This window comes from Octopus sinensis, linkage group LG8, assembly GCF_006345805.1.
Source record: "Octopus sinensis linkage group LG8, ASM634580v1, whole genome shotgun sequence".
Lineage (NCBI taxonomy): Eukaryota > Metazoa > Mollusca > Cephalopoda > Octopoda > Octopodidae > Octopus > Octopus sinensis.
The window spans coordinates 28,826,459-28,842,867 of NC_043004.1; the positions used below are offsets into that span (position 1 = coordinate 28,826,459).

Here is a 16,409-nt window from a genome sequence, read left to right on the forward strand (position 1 = left end):
TTCTATACTTTCTCTAAAGTCAGTTTTACTCTTACACATTTCCTGTAGAACAGCTACAAAAATTTAACCAAAAAACAGGTAAATGTAATTCATTTTCTAAATATTGATTTGTTAATTTCAGGGTCACATTCCTCTGTAGGAGATGCTGGTTCTTCCTCCATGTCATCATTTATATTTATGTATTTATGTATCATTTGGCATCGTGCTCTTCCAGCATATATTTATGACGTAAAATGTTTGTAATCAGCTAATTACTTCACTTACAGTTACTGTGCTTGTTAACAGTCCTAGACAGCTCTTTGTATCAGAAGCATTATAACATACAGGCAGCTGAGAGAACACTTTTATGTAATCCATTTTTTGTAGTCATTCTGCGTCATACCATGGACAAGATCAGGAAGTCAGTCTATAACTACCGTTATCCAATGTCCTTAATACATCTGATTTGAGGAAGATTTAGCTGCTAATTGTAGCATGTCAAGCTAACACATAGATGCTGCATAGAGGATACACAGAGTCTAAAAGTTTTTTTAATTATTTTAAAACAAACAGAGAGATAAGAATGTTTTGTCAACTACTTAATGAAGATCTACAGAACTTATTTCAGTTATCTCTTGTTATCTTATATTGAAAAAAATATTCTTTTAAAACCTACTTATCTTAACATCAATTATATCTGTGTGTGTGTGTGTGTGAGTGCATGGTCAAAATTTGTAACATCAGATCTAGTGCCAATTTATACGCCAATTTTATTTTAATGCTTTGAAAAACAGACTTAAATAATAAAAGCAAAAATAATTAAATGTTAAATACATTCAATTTTACAAGTCAATGAAAAAACTGAAAAGAATCTGAAATATCAGTTATGGAAAACTTTTAATTACATTTTGTAAAAAATCTATTTAAAACAAATATAAGTAGGAGACACATAAGATATGAAGCTTTTGTGATTAGTTTCCAATTTTTAAAAAAGAGGTAATATACTCCTTGAAAATAGGCAAAGCATGAGAAGAACATATCAAGAGTTACTGCTGATTTACTGGGCATGTCAGAGATCAAAAAGGAGAGAAAACATGTATTCTTCAACATTTAAAGAATTCAATTTAGAAGAGTGGTCTATTTTGAATGATCCTAATGTTATATAGAAATAACAATGCTATCAGAGATCAAATCTTCTTCTAAATGTTTTAACTTTGTGGTCAACTAATCTTTAAGCAAAAATTAATCAATGAAAATTAGAACAAAAAAATTACAGGATGGTCTTTATTATAAAATTAATGTATTTGCAGATGAAATCCCAAATGAAACTAAACTGCATGATAATAAGGCTCCAACAAATTTCTTAACTGCCTTTCTAGAAATCCTAATCAAATTAATTTTGTCAAGATTATTCCTAATCATCGCTGTTGTTTTTAACACAAAACTTTATGCAGTGAACCAAAATACAAGACATAAAAAACTCTTTATCATAATTATGTTTAATGATCAAGATGTTCAAAGAACTTTTAAAAGAAATCAATAATATGCAAATTCATTCCAACTCCATCAAAGAAACAAATAAATGAAAGAAAGTTTTGCATAAAGCTAGATTTCAAAAGAAATCTCATTTTACCTGATATTTCTCACTTTGTGGAGAATTATTTCCTACCACAAACACCCATAAACACATGGCACATATACGTAGAGCATTTTATGACTCTTTAGTCTTAGTTACTTTTAAGAATGCATGCACATAGATGACACAATCTTACAGTGTATTGGGAATTAACTTCAAAAATTATAATCAAACAATAAAGAATGCAGCTTTTGTTAAAATAACATCTTTGGCATCCTTCTATCACAGAAGATAGGATATACATTGGATAAACTTCTGTATTTTTATAAAGAAATGCCACTGTTTGGCTGAGACCATCACCCTATGAAGCACTTATTCTTCAGCCCATCTTTTTATAGAGAGTAAAGTTTATGTCTAGCACATACTTATCCATGCATCTTGCCTTTTTTGGAAAGATAGAGAAGTGTAACTCGAAGGACATTTATTTAGGTGGTATTTCCATCAAGTCACGGGTTTCCTCATTGGCTGAGAAGCTAATATATATATTTTGTTGTTTAGCCTCACTGAGTAGACTTATAATCATAGAAATCTAGCCAGGACCACTCCATCTTATTATTTTCAGATAATTATCTGTAATTATATCATCCAATAATTTGTTACATTTTTAAGAAACTGAGAAAGGATTTCAAGAAAATTTGGTTCCCTACTTGACACAATTGTGCAAGTTAAAATAAGTTGGCGAAAATAGCTTGTAAAGTGAGATGAAAATAACACTTATGTAATAATCATATTTTTGTGGCAAAGACCCATCACTGAATTGAATTCAATTTATTGCCGGAATAAATAAGGAAAGTATTTTATTTTTAACTAAATAACTATGACAAATAATAAAATAGTCCACTAAAAATATTATAGATTGTGTAGTTTTTGTTGAGCCCTAGTCAACCATGTTTGAACAGGCTTATGATCAAATGCCAGTCAGCTGTGGCCAGCTCATCTCATTTTATTCAAATGTAATATCTCAAGCTTAACATTATCTAAAGTGTCATTACTAAGATAAGGGTGTGATGAGAGACTGATTTGTTTGCACTTTTCACCATACTGAGTGATCAACTACAAACTTCAGCAGAAATACTTTTTATAACTACAAATGTTCCATACTACATAAACATGTAGTAAGTACTACCATTCATTCATTTAACAAGTATGAACTACTTTATAAATTATGGGAATATGATGGCCCCCCAGTGAATAAAGTGTGAACTACCTCAATCAGTGATCATATATTGCTTAACCCTTTGGAATTTAAACTGGTCATATCTGACCCAAATATTCTACCTGCTTTATGTTTAAACTGGCCATATCTGGCCTCACATCTACCCTAAAATTCTCAAAATAAACAATCACATCATCAAAATGTTGAAGCTGTGAGATAATGCATGATTAATTCAGAACAATGTGAATAAATATTACATTTGACAGAGTAATCTGAATGCTAAAGGATTAAGTAAGTGTTAAGTGTGCACTTAGAAACTGTCCTTCAGTGGAAAGCATTTTTATTTTATTAAAATTGCATTATATAAATGAGACTATTAAATTGTATTTACATTAAATTGGCATTCTTATGAAAAGAATGAATAGCAATTCTTAATTTTTCATTGATTTCTTTTTAGCCATTTTATTTAATCATAATTAAAAATCAGGTTTTAATCTTCACTTATCAATTTGTCAAAAAAAAAAAGGATGCACTGGGTCTAGAAGAACATAAGTTTTCAGGGAAAGCTGCAGTGGAAGTGTCACAAAATTTCTCACATGTCCCAACATATTTATATTTTGACAGGGTCGAATATATCTCCTTCTGAAAAGGAGGCTTTAAAAAAATTTCTGAGAAAAGAAAGCTTAAATATAAACAATGAAGTAATAAAAGGGAATTTTTAAGTAACTTAGTTTTTGAGTAGAAGTATAATTATACATCCTACAGTGAATGGGCAGTGAAACAGAACAACAGGTGTTGTAGCAATAGCTGAAGGAATACATAAATTAACAGTAGATATTGTTAATAAAGAGGAGTTTTTTTAAAAGATTAGTTTAATCAGCAAACTTGGGACTGAGTCTTTACCATGATTTCTTTCCTCTTTACTCATACCTATATTTTTAAAAAATGAGGTACTTTTGAAAAGTCACCTGCGGAGATACCTCTGCACCTATGATGGATGACAGTAGTTTCTTTAGCATCTCACCAGTAAGGTGTTGATGCATGATGAGTTGAAACAATTGAAGTAGTTCTGAATTAAGAGCCTCATGAATTCCATTTTCTGTCTCTAACATTTTTCATATAAACTCTACGGACACAAAGGAATTCCCAGAATAAATCCAGTGATGTATACCTCCATACTATTATTGACATCAGGTAGTCGAATACTGTAGACAGGCTTTAAACAGCACACTACAAGCTGTATATTAAAATATAAAATTATTACTGTGTATGTGTGTGTATATATATATATATATATATATATATATATATGTATGTATATATATATATAAATTTAAATAATAAGGGTAAAACATTGAATATTAATTTGATTAATATCAATTTAAACCAGTGGCCTAGCATATTGAAAAAAATATGAAGATAGGGATGACCACTAAGTGGTCATCCAATATGATGGATGTAGACCCCATATGATCTGACCACAAAGAAAAGATTGTCCACAAGAACATTTTTAATTTCACATATGTGCATTGCTTGCTTTTGATTTTGTCAACTACACAGTATAGTAGGGTCAGTTGGGCACCATCTGTGAGAAAAACAGCACCATGAAGCAATTCACTCTGCTAGAAATTTGGAAATGACATGCTGTACTGCTTGATATTCGTGCTGGAAGCTCCAATACAAACATTTCAGAGTGTTTGGGTGTCAATTTGAGAACATGTACTGAGAGTGATAAAAATCAAACATCCAGTCAACATCATGGTGCTTGGAATGATCACTAGTGATGGTGAGATTATACCTCCATTCATCTTCCCACACAGTCTCAGGCTCAATATGGAGCCTACATCAAGTGCCTGGAGGAGGTAGTGTTGCCCTGGATCAAGAGGGTCACTGCTGGAAGACCCTATGTCTGACAACAAGACTCTGCACCATGCCACACAAGCAGGAGAACTGAGTCATGGCTGTCAGACAATTTCTGCAAACACAACACCCTTCACATCTGGCCACCCAACTACCAAGACTGCAATTCACTTTATTGTGCGGGGGTGCAGTTGAGCAAGAGACCAACAAAACTTCTTGTAACACTAAAGATGAACTAAAGGCAGCATTCACGTGGAGTTAGACAACAGTTCATTCACCGCACCCTGTATACACACAGTCACAGACACACACACATATATATATATATATTATACACACACACATATATTCACACACACAAGTAGAGTGAGTGTATGTATCTATATGTACACAATTATATGTTTTGAATTGATGTTGAATTCCCTTTTTATCTCAGTCATTCATACAACATAGTTCAAATGATTAGTTTTTCCATACACCCAAATTATTCTCTAATAGAAAGAAATCTGATATTTTCCAAACTATCTTTATTTGGTTAGTAGCTAGGTTTTGCTAAGACCTAGACAGCAATGATCCAACAGATCAAATCATCAATGATGTTCCAACTCTATCTAATTTCACAAATAAATAAATCTATATAAATTATAACTGAACCATACCTATAGCACTTGATGTATCCTTTTCTTTCAAGATGACATGGTGTGATTTGAAGGCAATTTCTAGGTCAAGTGACAGCGTCCTACATCAGTCTGAACTGAAGAGGCACCTTGCTTTAATTGATTGAAATAAAAGAACCTTACTGCTTCATTTAAAATTATAAGGTCATCTCTTACACACACCATAATGAGCTGGGAGTACTATGAATAGATTGTATATATTAATTGTTTATATTGATGCTATGACTCTCTGACTTATTAGGAGAATGGAGTTATCAGTTTGATCAAATTGCAGAATATAACATATAATAACGTTATTGATCCACAACATCTACAAGATTTGAACTCCAAACATATATGAAACCAGATACTCTGTGGCACTCTGCTGCTTCATCAAATTGCCATTAAACTGATTTCTAGCTTGCTACAACTACAATATAGTCAGTTTAATATCGACCTCCCTATACCTGATTATTACATATTGTACACCACCCTCTGAAAGGGTGACAGGCAAATCCAAGATATGTGACTGATCTGTAGCTCCTGTTGAGTATGTGAATTGACTTAAAGTAAAAGCTATATAATTACAAACAATACGTTACTAAATAGAGATTTCAACAAACTAATATCTAGAGGTGTGTTTTTGTCAGCATTTATAGTTATGAAGAAGATTTGAAATAAATTCTATGTCTCAGGAACACCTTAATGATCATTATTATATATCTTTATTAATATTTTTCTTCTTTTCTATAAAATCAAATTCTGTGAGTGATTAAACAAACCATAAAAAGTTTGACAGTGCTATATCCATTAGATGCAAGAAATTTCACCTAAATCAAGATTTTGCTTTGATCAAATTTCCCTATTAAGAAGTACTTCATTCTAGCGTTTACAGATGCCACACACTCTACAGTAGCAAAACTACCAAGCACATATAAAAATAACAAATATAGAATTAAATACAAAAAGGATTTTAAAATGCATCTGCATAGAATTTACCTATTTATCTTTCAAGGAAGTCTCAGTTGGGAAATTATGGGACTGAATAAATTTATTTTATTTATTTAGACACATATGTGTCTATGTATTGGGTCAATATATTCATTCATTTCTTTCCAATGTTGGAGGCATGGAAGTCCGTGTTTGATGGTAGAGTAGAGCGCTTTGAAACCAAATGCAGGAGACTGCACGAAAAGAGGAGGAGATGTTGTCATCAACTACCTGGAGCTGTTGTTCAGGGTCACTTTCAGTGCCTTCAAAGCCAGTGGACTTACCGATCTCATATCAGTCTTGTCTGCTCCCATGAGAAACAATGTGCTGGAGACAGAGGAAGATGAATGTCTTGGATCAACACTATCGTAACCTTTGATGGTTTGTCATAAGCAAGAAAGTATTTGAATTAATGTGAAAGATATTTTCGTTGTAGAGTTTTATAAATTTCGTAGTTCTATTTTACTTCTACAACTTTTCTTTATTGCTTTTAAAATTTGAATAAATTTTATCACTTTACAAACATATGACAAAAGAGTGCCCAGAAGGAAAAAGGCACTTTGGGCACCTACATCTCTTCGCTTTCAGTCAAGGATCCAAAGCTGCCAGGGCAACTTGAGATATTTGTGTTGCGTATAGAAAAAGCAATATTACTAAAAGAATTGCACATACGGTTCTCAAGCTTTAATTAGGGGAAATTCATCCTCACAGACTTTCCACATTCCAGCTGATATGTTCATTTCAATGAGAATAAACTGAACGAGCTCATCCATGCCAATCCACCAGGGAACTGGCCAGGCTGATGGGAAGCTATTGAGATACCATTACTTGTCGCCTTTACTCAATGGGTAAGGTCCAAAAATCTCAGTGCATGGGTGCTACACACTTTGAACAAAAGAAACAAACTCCAGTGCTCCTCTATTGCCACCTGTTAGTTTGTTCAACACTAGCCCCTATTTATTGATGTAAAGAGAGATTTCTTGACTGCATCATCACCAGCAAATGTTGTCTTTGTGCCAATATGAAGCAGAGGAAAGAATGGCTGAATCCCAACAAGCAAGCAACATCTTTAACTAGGCCAGAATTGCATTCATGCAAGACAATGATCTGCATTTGGTGGGATTGTGAAAGGTTAATCCACAACAAAATGCTTTATAAAACAACCACACAGTCACTGCAGAGCTTTATGTACTGCAAATGCACCGGCTCAATGGTGCAACCCAGCTAAAAAAAAACCCATCCAGCAATACAGTGTGCTTTAACATGACAACACTCGACTTCACATTGCTAATTTGCCCAAAAATGCTATTCAGAAGCTTGATTGGGAAGCTCTACTGCACCCACAATATTCTCCTGATACAGCACCTTCTCATAATCAGGGGCATTTTGTTCAACAGCATAGAGTTGCAAACATGTTTCAATGAATTCTTCAAGTCAAAAGTATGCGATTTTTATTGCTCTCCAGACCTCAGTCAAACTGTCCAACCCATGCCAGCATGGAAAACGGACGTCAAACAATGATGATACACACATACACATATATATATATACACACACATATATTATACATACACATATATACTATATATATACGTATGAGTTAGCGGTTAGACAACCATCTAAGGGATTATAGATATCCAATATCTATCTATATATCTATCTATCTATCTATCTAGAGAGAGAGAGAGAGAGAGAGAGAGAGAGAGAGACAGAGAAAGAAACTTTACATTAAGAAGTGGAATGTACAATTTCATATAAGTCAAACTGCCTCATGGTCCCAGTAGACAAAATAGGTATTGCACCTGGGGATGGTGAGGGAGACACCCTGGAACAGCCACTCTGACTCATGTGACTTGCACTTGTGAAGAGTCATCACTGCCTCGATGCTGGTAAACAGGGATATAGTCTGGCAAAGAACTTCAGAGGTCTCCACTGCCACAGGCTCAGCCAATAAAACCTGTCAGAGAGTGATACTTTGACAGTTAGCTTTTTTCAGCCTGACGTGCAGCAGTGCCTGGGCTGGTAGCTGACCACACCAAGTTGCTACTGGAAAATGTATCACTGTATGTGGCATCCCAGATGAGGGGCCAATCACAGCAGGGCAGTCTAGCTCCACTGGGTTGAGCTGGAAGGGAAGCCTGTGGTGTCTAGGCCGTGTTTTATGATTTTGCTAAGGATGACATGGCATGGAAGGTAGCCAGCACTATGACAGTTGGTGGAGGCCGAAAGAATCTGCAGTGGAAACACTGATGTACAGAGAGTCACTATCAAGCTGAGTGCCAGTCGCAAGCGACGGTACTGCATTGAGCCAGGCTCTGCTGTGGGGCTTGAAGGCTGAGCAGATGGCACCACATTGAGCCAAGCTCTGCTATGAGGTTTGGATGGTGCTGGTCAAGTCAGCACACCAACTTGTCTGCAATCATTGGATGGCATCCCATTTCCTCTGAGAGGACCAGATCTCTGCAGGGGGAGGGGAGAATGGACATTAGCAAGGTGCAAGCTGAGCTGCCTCCATGTCATGTAGGCCACATTGCATTTAACAAATAGTTCAGTTGTGTTGTGAAAAGCCCTGTGAAAGATTGAAATAAATGGTGGTGGGGAGGAATCTATCAAAAAAAATTACCAGTGAGTACATAGGGCACATGAAGTAAAAGTAATCAGAATTGTCACAGAATCCACAAACATTGGTACAAATAGTGAAAAAAATGTCACACTGTGAAGAAGACACATCCAGTAAGTATTTCAGCTGGTATACTTTGTTTATTACCTTTAATAGAGTTCACAGTGTGGAGAAGTCTATACCTTAATGAGTTGCATTCTGATGCAGAAACGCATGCTTGGTGGTTATTGCAGCCTTGCTTTCACCAACCTCAAAGGTTCTACAAAAAAAGCTGTGTGTACTGACACACATTAAAAATATGCTTACAAAGCATGAGTTTGACTTTCAGATTACTGAGGTTAATTAAAATAACTACCAGTTAAATAATGGGATCAATTCAATCGATAATTTTAAATTCTACAGGTTAATATCTAAAACTGGAACATATTTTTTTTTTATAAACAACTAGAAATCTCAGTCTCATTTCATTCAAAGGGATTCGATTATAGTTAATTCTTTCAATACCTTTACATGGCAGCATATTTTTTTCTCTCCTGGTCTGTCACAACACCATTTAAATTTGACTTAGGGAAATATTTTGGTTTTCACAAACTTAAAATTAATAATCTTAGAATAGGTGCAAGCATGGCTGTGTGGTAAGAAGCTTGTTTCCCAACCACATGGTTCTGGGTTCAGTCCAAGTGCATGAAAACTGAAAGAAGCTTGTCATATATATATGCATTTGTGTGTGTGCTTATGTCCCTGAACTTAGCAGTTTGGCAATAGAATAAGTATTAGGCTTACAAGGAATAAGTCCTGGGGTTGATTTGTTCAACTAAAGGCAGTTCTCCAGCATAGCCACAGTCAAATGACTGAAACAAGTAAAAGAATAAGAGAATCTATAAGAAAAATATAAAGTAGTGAATTTCCCACTGGCCTGGTGCAGCCTTCGGGCTTCCCAGACCCCAGTTGAACCGTCCAACCCATGCTAGCATGGAAAGCGGACATTAAATGATAATGATGATGAGATTTTCATAAGCAACTAGTATTGTATAATTTTCTATTGTTTCCATGTAAATTCCTTCACAACATCATACCAACTCTTTAACAACTTTTCCATTACATCCTTCCTTTATTTGCCTTAAAACTTTACTCTTTCTTTTTCTACAATAAAACCCTTTTATTTGTACCTCTAGTCAAGCTTTCTCAACATTTTGTTCTCCTTTCGCATTATTATTATTAACCCTTTAGTGTTCTGATTATTCTATCAAACATAATGCTTATTGATTCACAGTGATTTGAATTAATCATGCATTATCTCATATCGTCAAGATCTTGATGGTGTAATTACTTAATGTAGAATAACATTGTAGGGTAGGTGTGAGAGCTTGGATCTGGTCAGTTTGAACATAAAACAGATTAACTATTTTGGCCGGATATGGCCGGTTTAAATACTAAAGGGTTAATATTGCCATTTTCATGAGTTCAAATCATGTTGAGGTCAGCTTTGCCTTTTATTCCTCCAAGGTTGATAACAGAAAATACTTGTTAAGTTCTGAAGTTGATAATAACAGCTAACTTCATCATGTCAAAACTGCTAGCCTTGCACCAACATCACAAACATTATCTATCTGTCTATTTGTCTGTCTATCTATCTATCTATCTATCTATCTAGAGAGAGAGAGAGAGAGAGACAGAGAGAGAGAGAGAGAAAGAGAAAGAAAGAGCGATATACAAATAGAGACACATGTATTAGTGTATGTGAGTGTGTGCTTGGTAGAACAAATGGGAGAAAGCAGAACTCAATACATGAGTGTTTATAAATATTTCTGATCAGCAGAGTTGAAAATGTGACTTGAAGGCTGATAGTTTTCTACACAGCAATTAACAAACTGACATCAAATCTCTGAGCTCATTTCTTATGTATTTCAAGTGTGTGTAAATGTGCATGCATGCTCACTTCATCTGCATATTATCTATACATATAAAACTGAAGATGTGAGTGTGTGTAAACCTGCATAACTTCTGAAGTTCATAACTGATTTTCTGAAAACTAAGAACATACATTACTTATGTTCCAAAGATGGTTTTAGACTTTTAAAACTTTTTACATAATGAGTAATGGGGCCCCTGGGGGCAGAAAACCCCCTTTCCTGGGTAAACAATACAAACAATTGCATAACTTGATTGCTTTGTTGGTTCAAGGGACATTACTCCTGATGATGTACTTAAGTTAATTTCTCTACCTCTAATAATAACATATACAATAATATATATAAAACTGTGTGTATGTGTGTACGTGCGCATGTGTAAACCTGCAGAATTTCTGAAGTTTGCAACTAGTTTTCTCCAAACTGGGAACATACATTACTTATGTCCCAGAGATGGTTTTAGATTCTTTAAATTTTTCATATATTGAGTAATGGGGCCACTGGGGGCAGAAAATCCCCTTTCCTGGGGTACATTCAACTGCTTGCATGGTCCACGCATTGCTCCTGTTCAAACTAGAAAAAAACAGCTACTGAAATGATATAGGTAGGTTGTACTAAATGGATGAACCAATGTAAATTTCAAACTGCGTTGTCTAAGTTGTAGCAATAATAGCCGGTTCTTATGGTACCATAGGTAGCAATTTGTTGGAATAAAAACCGTTTGGAACGCACTATTTTGATTATAAAAAATATGCTAAAATATATTAAATCCTGGGCAATTATTCAACTATTTTCTTTTAGCTTCAGTACCAAAGTCTTCCTTCTAAGCATAGATGAAGCCTATGCAGATATATTTTCAGTTATTGATTACAAACTTAAATATGGCATGTACATTAACGTACTAATTTATGGTGTCTAAGACCCAACTACATTCCAAGTCATAGCCCATAATAGCAGTTTCCCGGATTCATTGGCATATGTACCCCACCATTCCAGACTGGACACTAGTCCATCGCAGAACTGCTTATTTTTCGTCAGCTGAGTAGACTGGATCAATGTGATATGAAATGTTTTGCTCAAGAGAACAAAGCATCGTCCGGTTTAGGAATCGGACAACAATCTTAAAAATATGAGTGCAACACCCTCATCATTAAACCAAGCACCACCACAATACATACATGCACAATATATATATACAAGTATATATGTATATAAATATACACCAAGATACATGCATGTAGATAATGGGCAGAAGTATGTATATACAGACATATTTGGGTCAATATTCAGTTTATGCCCTGCCTATGAAAACAAAAAAGAAAAAAACAACCTAGTAAGTGTAATAATATGTGTAGAAAATGAATATGCAAAACAAAAATTTGTGCAAATGAACGGAGAGTGTTGGGAGAAGACTTCCGGAAAATTCACAAGATCTGATTTTTCCCTCATAACTTTCAGGAAAATAGATATATATTGATGAAATTTTATAGACATGCTGTTCAAATGGCATAAATTACGATTATAAAGAAATTTCTGGGGAAAATGTTTTCTGAAGGGGTGGGGAGAGGATTTCGGAAAATTCATACGATCCATTTTTTTCCTTATAACTTTCAGGAAAATGGATATCTTTTGATGAAATTTTACAGAAACACCTTTCAAACAGCATAGATTACAATTATAAAGAAATTTGAGGGGAAAATTTTTCTGAAGGGGTAGAGAGAGGACTATCATAAAGTCCACACAATCCGTTTTTTTTTCCTCATAACTTTCAGGATCTAGTTTAGAGCATGGTCACCAGAGCGAAAAAATCCCCAAACTAATAGGTGTACAAAAAAATGGATATGAATGCAAAAATTTGCGCAAATGAACGGGTGGGTGGGTGGGTGAGGAGAGGACTTTAGAAAAATTCACATGATCCGGTTTTTCCCCTCATAACTTTCAGGAAAATGGATATTTTTTTAATGAAATTTTACAGAAACACCTTTCAAACGGCATAGATTACAATTATGAAGAAATTTGTGAGGAAAAATGTTTCCGAAGGTGTGTGGGGAAGACTGTTGGGAACATTCACATGATACGTTTTTTTCCCTAGCTTTCAGGATCAAGTTTAGCACCCGGTCACCAAAACGAAAAAAAAATAACAAAACAAAACAAAAAAAATCAACTAGGTGTGTAAAAAGACGCGTAGAAAACGAATATGAAAACAAAAATTTGTGCAAACGCACGGGGGATGGGTGGGGAGAGGACTTTGGAAAATTCTCACGATCCGATTTTTTCCCTCACAACTTTCAGGAAAAACATTTTCCTCACAACTTTCAGGAAAAACATTTTCCCCACAAATTTCTTTATAATCGCTGTTTGAAAGGTGTTTCTGTAAAATTTCATTGAAAGATATCCATTTTCCGGAAATCCTCTCCCCAGCCCTTCAGTAAACAATTTCCCCAGAATTTTCTTCATAATCGTAATCTGTGCCATTTGAACGGCATTTCTATAAATTTTCATTAATATATATCCATTTTCCTGAAAGTTATGAGGGAAAAATCGGATCTGGTGACTTTTCCAAAAGTCCTCTTCCAACCCCAACCACGTTCGTTTGCGCAAATTTTTGTTTTCATATTCGCTTTCTACACATTTTTCTTTACACCCAGTAGACTTTTTTGTTTCTTCTTTTCGTTTCCGTGACCGGAGTATAAACTGTATATTAACCCATATTTGTACGTGAGAGAGTGCGCGCATACGGTTGCGTATATATGTATATACACATATGCATACAAAGGCGATCTTTCGTCTCTAGTAGACCTTTCCGTCGATTTCCGTAAAAATTTTTATTTTTTTACATATGGGCTTGCGGGAACTTTTGAAGTAATATACATACATATACACATACACCGAGTAAAAAATTTCAGTTATCTCTTTCTTCCACACATTACTCTGTCTCTTCACACACACTAACAGAAGCACTTCACTTACACAACATACTGTCTGTCTCCCACACCCCATCAAACACACACACACATGTCCATCAATGTTCCCATGCACGGTAACTTCAAAAGAACTTCCCTCGTCATACAATCGCTTTCTCTTAGTCTATTTCGCTCTCATTACTTCAAAAGTTCCCGCAAGCCCATATGTAAAAAAAAAAAAAATTTTACGGAAATCGACGGAAAGGTCTACTAGGGACGAAATATTGCCCACACAAAAGTTTATTATTGAAGACATGAATGATTTGCAAAAGAATTTTATATTTAACTTTGTGTGTGTGTGTGTGTGTGTGTAAGAGAGAGAGAGAGAGAGAGAGAAAAGGGGAGGGAGGTAGGGAGGAGTTTAGTTATTACATTAAAATCATGATTGTCTAATGCATTTTGTGACTGTGACGACTACTAATAAATTCAATAAAAGAATATACTCATCGATAGGATATACGCGTTCGTATGTGTGTGAGTGTGTGGTTTGTACATTTTTTTATAATTTGGATGTAGATGTCTGTACATAAATATAGGAATCGATTAACGCGCGTGCGCACGCACGCACACGAAAATATACACACGCGTGTATGTATGTCTAACACTTTTTAATAAACAAATATGGATGCGTTGTATTGAAAGAAATATTTCTCTCCTTCTCTCTCTCTCACTATCTTAACGTCGATCTTATATAGGAATCGACTTTCGTTGTTCATAACATTTGGTGAAGAAAGAATGATGTCATTACGTTGCTAAGGAGAGATCGATCTGCTGCTTCTAACACAATCTGATTGGAGCATCAAAACAGTAATACAATAAATATCGGAAATGATTTTGTAAGCCTAGAAAATAGGAATCAATTCAGAAATCATGATTAGCTTCGTTTAGCAGAGAGCCTGGAAAAGCGCTTTCGAAAAATGTCGAGGGGAACGGTCTACTGTCGAAGCAAGAACTGGCGCCACACTTACTTATTTCTACTGGAATTCTGTAAATAAGAATATGGAAGCATTATCGAATTTTACTCCAAACATAGTATCAAACACGTGATATGTGGCAGATAACGTTTGGCATCGAAGCGGCAGAGCGTCGGATAGAATATATCGTGGTATTGTGTTAAGGTTCCTTTATATTCTGAATTCAGCTCGATATGAGTTCGACGGGCTCCTTTCAGTTTCCGCCTACCATATCCACTCACGAGACTTTGGTCGGCCCGACCATATAATAAGAGAGACTTGCCCAAGGTGCCACGCAGTGCGACTGAACCAGGAAACATGTGGTTGATAAGCCAGCTTCTTACCAGATCGCCGGCTCTTGTGCTTGTATACATTTGACATGGGCGATTCTTTCTTGTCTTGGGATTCCCGGTCAAACGGCTGGGTAGAACTGCGCGAAAAATGACACGGATGTGTAGAATGGTCTGGTGGTGATGCTGGGCTTTGTATTTTTTCATAGCTCCCATGGTTACCGAGATAATCTACTATAATAATACTCTTGTGTTTATGAATGAGAAAGAAAGGGATGATAGATGAATAAGGAAGGAATGGGTGATCGTTTCAACTCTGTGTGAATATATGTGTGTGTGTGTGTGTGTGTAAAAGGGGTATGTGAATGTGTGTGGGCGCGTGCGCGTGTGTGTATGTTTGTGTGCGCGTACGAGCGCGCAATGGAAGTGGGATGGTTCATCTTTTTTCGCGTAGTATTTAGGTTTATTTTTCGAATTGGCTGTAAATTGGTTGGATTTTTTTTTGTTGGTCAGTTATTTTTAGCGTTTTGACAGAGAAAAGTCATTCTAAAATTGTTTTTTAACGTAAACGTGCCCAAACAAGTCAAATGCTTGCACAGAGCAGGTTTTACAGCTACATCATCCAAACCAACCGGGTGAAACCGGGCTTAGCTGCTAGTTTTGTGTGTGTGTAAGTTCAATAAAAGGTTAAATAAGCCTCGTTAAGGGATAATAATGTCCAATGAATTTACTGGTTCTTCACCTATTATTTATTTTGAATATTAAAAAATGGGTAATTAGATAAACCAAGGTTTATATTTGTTTAAGAAAAATAAGAAAATAGAGATAAATCAATTAATGATTGCATTTATTAATTACAAAAATAGACATAATCCCTCACAGCTGTCTCGATTCAGACTTTAAAAATTAATTGAAATAATTAAATCATTATAAAGTTGAATCTCGTCGGAGGTAGAAAAGGATATATACATTTATATATTTTTAGGTGTTAAGTGTATGGAGCATTTCGGCTGAGTATTGTTTTATAAGAAAATTTTGTATAAACCTTATGGTGGGGAGACAGGTAGTATATATTTGGAGAATTAAATATAAAAAATATAAGCTTTGGGTAAACGTTAAAAGTATAAAGAAAAGGAATATATAATAATAAACCGTATATTTATAAACACACACACACACACACATATTATATAGTAAAACTCACATGGAAAAGGATGCTTGGGGTTCAGTCATATAATAATATAAATAATATATAAATATATGCATATATACATACATATATGTATATTATATATATATACTTTATACATATACACACAGACACACACACATATATATATATATATACATACATATATTATACACGCACACACACACACATATATATATATATAAT

The 16,409-nt window shown here is 34.9% G+C and overlaps 1 protein-coding gene and 1 long non-coding RNA gene across 3 annotated transcripts in view; one reads left to right on the forward strand and one right to left on the reverse strand.

The window, feature by feature from the left end:
- LOC115214949 (polycomb complex protein BMI-1) overlaps positions 1–16,409 on the reverse strand; it is a 105,838-nt gene that overhangs the window by 55,518 nt on the left and 33,911 nt on the right. The window lies entirely within an intron of this gene.
- LOC118764518 overlaps positions 14,862–16,409 on the forward strand; it is a 26,820-nt gene continuing 25,272 nt past the window's right edge. Inside the window, exon 1 of the long non-coding RNA XR_005000328.1 lies at positions 14,862–14,872. This is a non-coding gene — a long non-coding RNA (uncharacterized LOC118764518). The remainder of the gene's footprint in view (positions 14,873–16,409) is intronic.